We start from the raw sequence: 7,207 nt of genomic DNA, 5'->3' as shown, positions 1-7,207 counted from the left end.
TGGTGGACATCAGTGGTTGTGCAGAGAGAGACTTGGTGAAGTTTGTTTCGTAGTCGTTCAAGGGTGAAGCCCTAGCGTGGTGGAGATCGCTGGTTCAAGCCTCTGGGAAGGCTGTTTTGTATAGCATGACATGGGAGGAATTCATGGCTCTCATCAAGGAAAATTACTGCCCTCAGCACGAGGTTAAAAAGATCGAATCTGACTTCCTATCATTAGTCATGAAGAACCTGGATTGCCAGGCATAGCTCACGACCTTCAACACTCTGTCAAAATTGGTTTCCGTATCTTGTAACACCAGAACCCAAACGGATTGCGCGCTTCATTGGGGGTTTGGCCCCAGAAATAAAAGCTAGCGTAAAGGCTTCTAGGCCTGCTACCTTCAGATCCGTGACAGATATATCTCTGTCTCTCACGCTTGATGCAGTGAGGCAGAGGTCGTTGAGGAATGCTGATAGCGAGAAGAGGAAACGTGAGGATGATGATTCACGTAGATCCAGCAAGAAGCATCGGGGCAATCGTGACAACAAGAGGGGGTCAGATAACAAGAAAAATGACCGACAGTCAGGCGATAAGCCCTTGTGCAAGGTTTGTCAGAAGCACCACTTTGGAAGGTGCAGGTTTGAAAAGAAATCCCCACCAAAGCCGTGTGGAATATGCAAGTCCTCAGAACATAGGACCCTTGAGTGCAAGAAACTCACGGATGCAACTTGTTACAGTTGCAATGAGAAGGGGCATATCAAGACGAACTGCCCGAAGAATGTAAAAAGTGCTGAAGATGGGAAGAAGACCAATGCGAGGGTCTTTAAGATGGATGTTAAAGAGGCTATCCAAGACGACAATGTCATAACCTGTACGTTCCTTATCAATGATTTTTCGCAAGAGTCTTATTTGATTCTGGAGCAGATAAATCCTTTGTGGATGATAAGTTCCGCGAGTTGTTAAAATTGCCTGTTAAAACATTGAATGCAAAATACGAAGTAGAACTAGCTGATGGGACTATGGGGACAGTTTCAACTGTTTTAGAAGGATGTGTTATATCCATTAGGAACCACTCATTTCCTTTGTCCCTGTTACCCTTTAAACTCGCTGGTTTCGACGTAGTATTGGGTATGGATTGGTTAGCGCATAATCAAGCCCAAATCATGTGCAACCAAAAACAAGTGGTAATCAAGACCCCGTCTGGAGAACCACTTATCATCCAAGGAGATACTCGACATGGATTGCCTGCACAAGTATCTATGCTAAAGGCGTCCAGATGTTTAAAGAAAGGATGTGTTATTTATATGGCACAGGTGACCATCGGTGAGGAGAAACCCAGAATTGAAGACATCCCAGTCATCTCTAACTATCCTGAAGTCTTCCTAGAAGAACTGCCTGGTTTGCCACCAAATAGGCAAGTGGAATTCAGTATAGACATCATTCCAGGAGCCGCGCCGATTGCAAGAGCACCTTATAGGTTGGCACCCACGGAAATGAAAGAATTGAGGAAGCAGTTAGATGATCTGCTAGCCAAGGGTTTTATTAGACCAAGTTCATCTCCTTGGGGAGCGCCAATCCTGTTCGTCAAGAAGAAAGATGGTTCGATGCGTCTATGCATCGACTACCGTGAGCTGAATAAAGTTACGATCAAGAATAGGTATCCTTTGCCCAGGATCGACGACCTGTTCGATCAGTTGCAAGGAGCGAGCTACTTCTCCAAGATTGACCTAAGGTCAGGGTACCATCAATTGAAGGTCAAGGACGAAGACGTGCATAAAAATGCATTTAGGACTCGCTATGGTCATTTCGAGTTCCTAGTGATGCCTTTCGGGCTCACTAATGCACCTACCGCATTCATGGATATCATGAATCGCGTTTGCAAACCTTATTTGGATAAATTTGTCATTGTCTTCATCGATGACATCCTTATCTACTCGAAGAGTCAAGCTGACCACGAAAAGCATCTTCGATGTATCCTTAAACTGCTTCATCAAGAAAAGCTTTATGCCAAGTTCTCTAAATGTGACTTTTGGCTACGAGAAGTCCAGTTCCTTGGACATGTAGTCAGCGAACGTGGTATCCAGGTGGATCCCGCTAAAGTTGAAGCCGTCATGAACTGGCAGGAGCCAAAGACACCTACGGAAATTCGCAGTTTCCTAGGTCTAGCAGGGTACTACAGACGCTTCATCGAAAACTTTTCAAGAATTGCTGCACCCCTAACTTTTTTAACTAAGAAGAGTATAAAGTTTAATTGGGGCCCTAAGCAGCAAGAAGCTTTCGATATCCTCAAACAAAAGTTGAGCAATGCTCCAGTATTGACATTGCCGGACGGAATGGAAGAATTTGTCATATATTGTGATGCGTCGCACACCGGTATGGGTTGTGTGCTTATGCAGAGGGGCAAAGTGATTGCCTATGCTTCGCGACAATTGAAAGTGCATGAAAAGAACTACACCACCCATGACTTGGAGTTGGGTGCCGTTGTATTTGCACTAAAACTATGGAGGCATTACCTGTATGGCATTAAATTTGTGATCTATTCTGATCACAAAAGCCTTCAGCATCTGTTCAATCAGAAAGATCTAAACATGAGGCATCGACGTTGGATGGAAACTCTGAACGACTATGACTGTGAAATAAGATACCATCTAGGCAAGGCCAATGTAGTCGCAGATGCCTTGAGCAGGAAAGAAAGAGTGAAGCCAATAAGGATCAATGCCAAGAGCATTGAAATCAAGAACAGTCTGAACGAATGATTGTTAGCTGCACAGAAAGAAGCTGTGTTAGAAGCTAACTATCCAAACGAAAAGCTGGGGGTAACTGAAGAGCAGTTATCTTATGGCAAAGATGGAATTCTGAGATTGAATGGAAGGATATGGGTTCCTGTTTATGGAGGTCTTCGTGACGTTATCCTCCAGGAAGCCCACAGTTCCCAATATTCCGTTCATCCTGGTACTGATAAAATGTACCAGGATTTGAAGGCGAATTTCTGGTGGATAGGCTTGAAAAAGTCTATAGCCACCTATGTAGCAAAGTGCTTGACTTGTGCGCAAGTGAAAGCTGAGCATCAAAAGCCGTCAGGCTTGCTACAACAGCCTAAACTTCCCGAATGGAAGAGGGAGATGGTAACGATGGATTTCATCACCAAGTTACCAAAGACAAAGAAGGGAAACGATACAATATGGGTGATAGTTGATAGACTGACCAAGTCAGCACATTTCCTACCCATACAGGAGACTCATAGCTCCGATATATTAGCCCAGTTGTTTGTAGACAAGATTGTAGCCCTTCATGGCGTGCCCGTGTCTATTATCTCTGATAGAGATACCAGGTACACGTCACACTTTTGGAAAAGCTTCCAGCAATCCTTGGGCACGCAGCTAAACTTCAGTACGGCTTACCACCCTCAAACAGATGGACAGAGTGAGCGTACAATCCAAACACTGGAAGACATGCTCCGTGCATATGCGATCGACTTAGGTGGCAGTTGGGATAACCACCTACCATTAGTCGAATTCTCCTATAACAACAGCTACCATACGAGCATTAAGGCTGCACCTTTTGAAGCTCTATATGGTAGAAAATGTAGAACGCCCGTTTGTTGGGCAGAAGTTGGAGATGTCCAAATGACAGGACCCGATATAATATTCGAGACAACGGACAAGATTGTCCAAATTCGCGATCGATTGAAAGCTGCCCTGGACAGGCAGAAGAGCTACGCGGATTTGAAGCGTAAGCCTTTCAATTTCGAAGTAGGCGATAAGGTATTACTTAAGGTATCACCCTGGAAAGGGGTGATGCGATTCAGTAAGAAAGGCAAGCTAAGCCCGAGATATATTGGACCTTTCGAGGTAATCGAACGTGTCGGATCGGTTGCCTACAAATTAAACTTACCGGAAGAGCTCAATGGTATCCACAATGTGTTCCACATCTGTAACCTGAAGAAGTGTTTCGCTGACGAATCACTGGTTATACCGCATACAGATGTACACATCGACGAGAGCTTAAAATTCGTTGAGAAACCTGTGTCGATCGAGGATCGACAGGTTAAGAAACTTCGCAGGAAATACGGTGAAATGGGATGCCCGTAGAGGTCCTGAGTACACGTGGGAGGTAGAGTCCACGATGAAGGAGAAGTACCCTCATCTATTCCAATAAATCTCAAGGTCGAGATTTCTTTTAAGGGGGTGAGAATGTAACACCTCGAAATTTTGCGTCCAATAAAGTATTGACACGTGTCTTGAGTTTACACGTGGTATTAAATACTGAATAAAGGACTAAAGTTGACAACCATGGAAAGTATGTAAATTCGAGGGTTAAAAATGTCAACGAGGGATAAATACATTGTACAGTAACCCTAAATGATGCTCGTACCTTCAGACGGATAAATCATGGATCGTACGGAACGAAATGCGGAAGAAAGTGAGAAATTACAAACTACAGGGGTTAATTGTGTCAACATGTTTAAGTGATACCTCTGAGTGACCTTTAACATACCCGAGGCTTTGTAACAAGTAAATTACGCTCACTAGAATATACATATAAATTTCACGAAGTTCCGTTTTAAAACGAGAAAGTTATGATCAATTCCGTATGCAAGGGGTTAGAAGCGTCAACAATGAAAGATAAGGCTTTTCGGATAGTAATTAAACTAACCGGGGACTTAACGGTGCGGGTAAAAGTCACGAGGCCCTTATTCGTAAATAATCGAGGCCCAAATCGCAAAGTTACCCCTTCGAAACCGAAAGGTCAGGCTATTAATGGCAAAAGATTTGAAAATCTTGAATTTCAGGCCTCAGGCGGCCCGCATTAGAGAAATAAGGAAGTTCAGGCGGGCCGCGAGCCATATGAAGATACGGTTTCTGACATAAGGATTCAGGCGGCCGGCGTGAGCCCAGCCTGAACCTTAATGCGGGCCGCGTCAAGTCCCCAGAAGCAGTAAACATGAACAGATTCACTGTTTGATCTTTTAACCGACCTTAGATGCATTAATGGAAGCATGGGTGCCCCCTACATGTCCCCTAACACTCAGGGACAGCTGCTGATCATCCATGAGCAATTATAGGTTGAGTTGTAATGATCTTGTGTCCAAAATTTCACTATAAAAGGCAATGTAGTGCACCATTGTTCATCACACCTTCAAACAACTCATCTGCTCATTTCTGGAGCTCAAAAGCATTCTTCTAATATCTCTGGTCGTGCACCAAGCTTCTGTAAGTATGCCTAACCCTTTGTGGCTTAGTTTTTGCTTAGTTATAGCCTAAAAGTCAATCCGTCGTAATTAACGGTTGACTTGACGATAAATCACAAATGGTCCAGTGGTTTGTCGAATCAAAGATAGTTATATGTTGGTAATCATGTGGGCATTAAATCCCAAAAAGGGCACCCTCTGATTCTCACTCTAACTAGTCCGATTGTCGAGTCAAACTTGCTTAGAAAAAGTCAACAGAATGCTATTTTGCGAATTTATGCATAACCGATAATGTAGATGGCGTGTAACCTGTTTTAACACTCATATAACATGATAATAAGTATATTAACTAGTCTAAGCTTGTTTGATCCGACCATTTACTGTTTTGACCCGGTTCGGAACCGAAAGTCGCAAAACTTTGACTTTTGCTTTGACTTCAGTTCTGACCCGTTACATGAGGGCATAACCCTCTGTGACCGGTTCGTTGTTTGTCCGAGTCTTTAGCACATTTCCGTTAAATGCTTAAAAGTTGACCGTAACGCCCTTTTCAATTTAAAATGAGAATTTTGACATGTGAAAGGACAATAACCTTAGTCACTGATTTCTAAGCATGTCCCTAAAATTTCACGTCAATCCGAGGTCCAGAATAGGAGTTATGCTAAATAGCGCAATTACGGAAACTTTAGTAATTAAATGGCGCAATTAGCATAACGCCTATCTAAACCTAGATTTCGACACCAAACCTTTTACACACTGGTGTAAAATAATATTTTGGGATTTTTAAAGATTTTTAATTGTTTTTAACCTGCTCATAACCTGCGGTTATGGCATCGGTTCGGTAAATACCGAATATACCCTTTTCGAGCATAACTTGAGTTCTACAAGGTCTTTTGACCCGATTCCAGTTGCTACTGATTCTAAATAATAAATAGAGTATTTTGGACTAAATAAACTGTTCGGAAAACTCAGATTTCCTGTAGAACTCAGAAACCTCTTTTATAATCTTTAAAATGACCGAAATACCCCTACGGGGCATATAATGGATTTAAACTCGTTACGGGCATTATGGAAGGTATCCTACTGATACCACAACCTCTTTAAAGCATATTAACTTAGGAAACTTGTGTAGGACTCTTACGGTTACCCGTTACGCCTTTTTGCGCGCACGGTTCGGCTTATGTAACTAGTTTACGTAAACCAGCCGAAACGGGTCAAACGTTATTGTTTTGACCTCAAAATCCAGAGTGTGATTATATTACCCATATAAAACAAGTCTTCAAACTTGTTGGGTCCGAATCACATTCCATTCCCGGTTTTCGCCTTTCACGCGATTAAGCCGTAATTATCCTTCGAAACCAACCGGTCTAGCTAAGGCTACATTAAAGACCCGTTAGGATTCTAATAGGTTGTTTAAACCTTCGTTCCAGAATAGGAGACCAGTAAAATAAACTTGCATTGTTTATTAAGGATTAATACTTGCTCAGGTAAATACTTTTAACTTATTTTCCGTTATACGGGCTTGGGTTACGGTATTTAAATACCGCTTGGTCGGGCAATTGACCCCAACTCATTAGTAGTCGGGTGATCTCAATGTGACCCGTTTAAAAACTTGTTTTGTTGGCTTTACGCCTTTGGGAGCTTAATGACCATGTCCCGGATATCCTTGGCATCATTTTACGTAATGGCCACGACCCCGACACACGGGTGTAGGCGTACACCCGTAATGTGTCTATATTATTAAAGGTATAACCGTTGGTTTTCCCGCCACGGCTTTATGCTTTGTGGCGTGTCTATTAACCTTTAACCCGGCACGACCCGGGCAACCGAACGCATAGTAACATGTAATTCTTTTACAAGATTTAATTATAAATTACCCCAAGTTATAAAGAGTTTGTGCCTTGTGCATTCAAATCAATTTTATTAAACATTTTACAAAAGTGTCGGTTGAATGTATTTACCAGTGTAAACTGACGTATTTTCCCCAAAAAGATTAAATGCAGGTTCTAAGCATAATTGGCTGGATATTTCTCCTTAGCA

Source organism: Helianthus annuus, chromosome 11 (genome assembly GCF_002127325.2).
Source record: "Helianthus annuus cultivar XRQ/B chromosome 11, HanXRQr2.0-SUNRISE, whole genome shotgun sequence".
Lineage (NCBI taxonomy): Eukaryota > Viridiplantae > Streptophyta > Magnoliopsida > Asterales > Asteraceae > Helianthus > Helianthus annuus.
The sequence above is the reverse complement of the archived record's forward strand: the minus strand, read 5'-3'. Positions refer to the sequence as shown.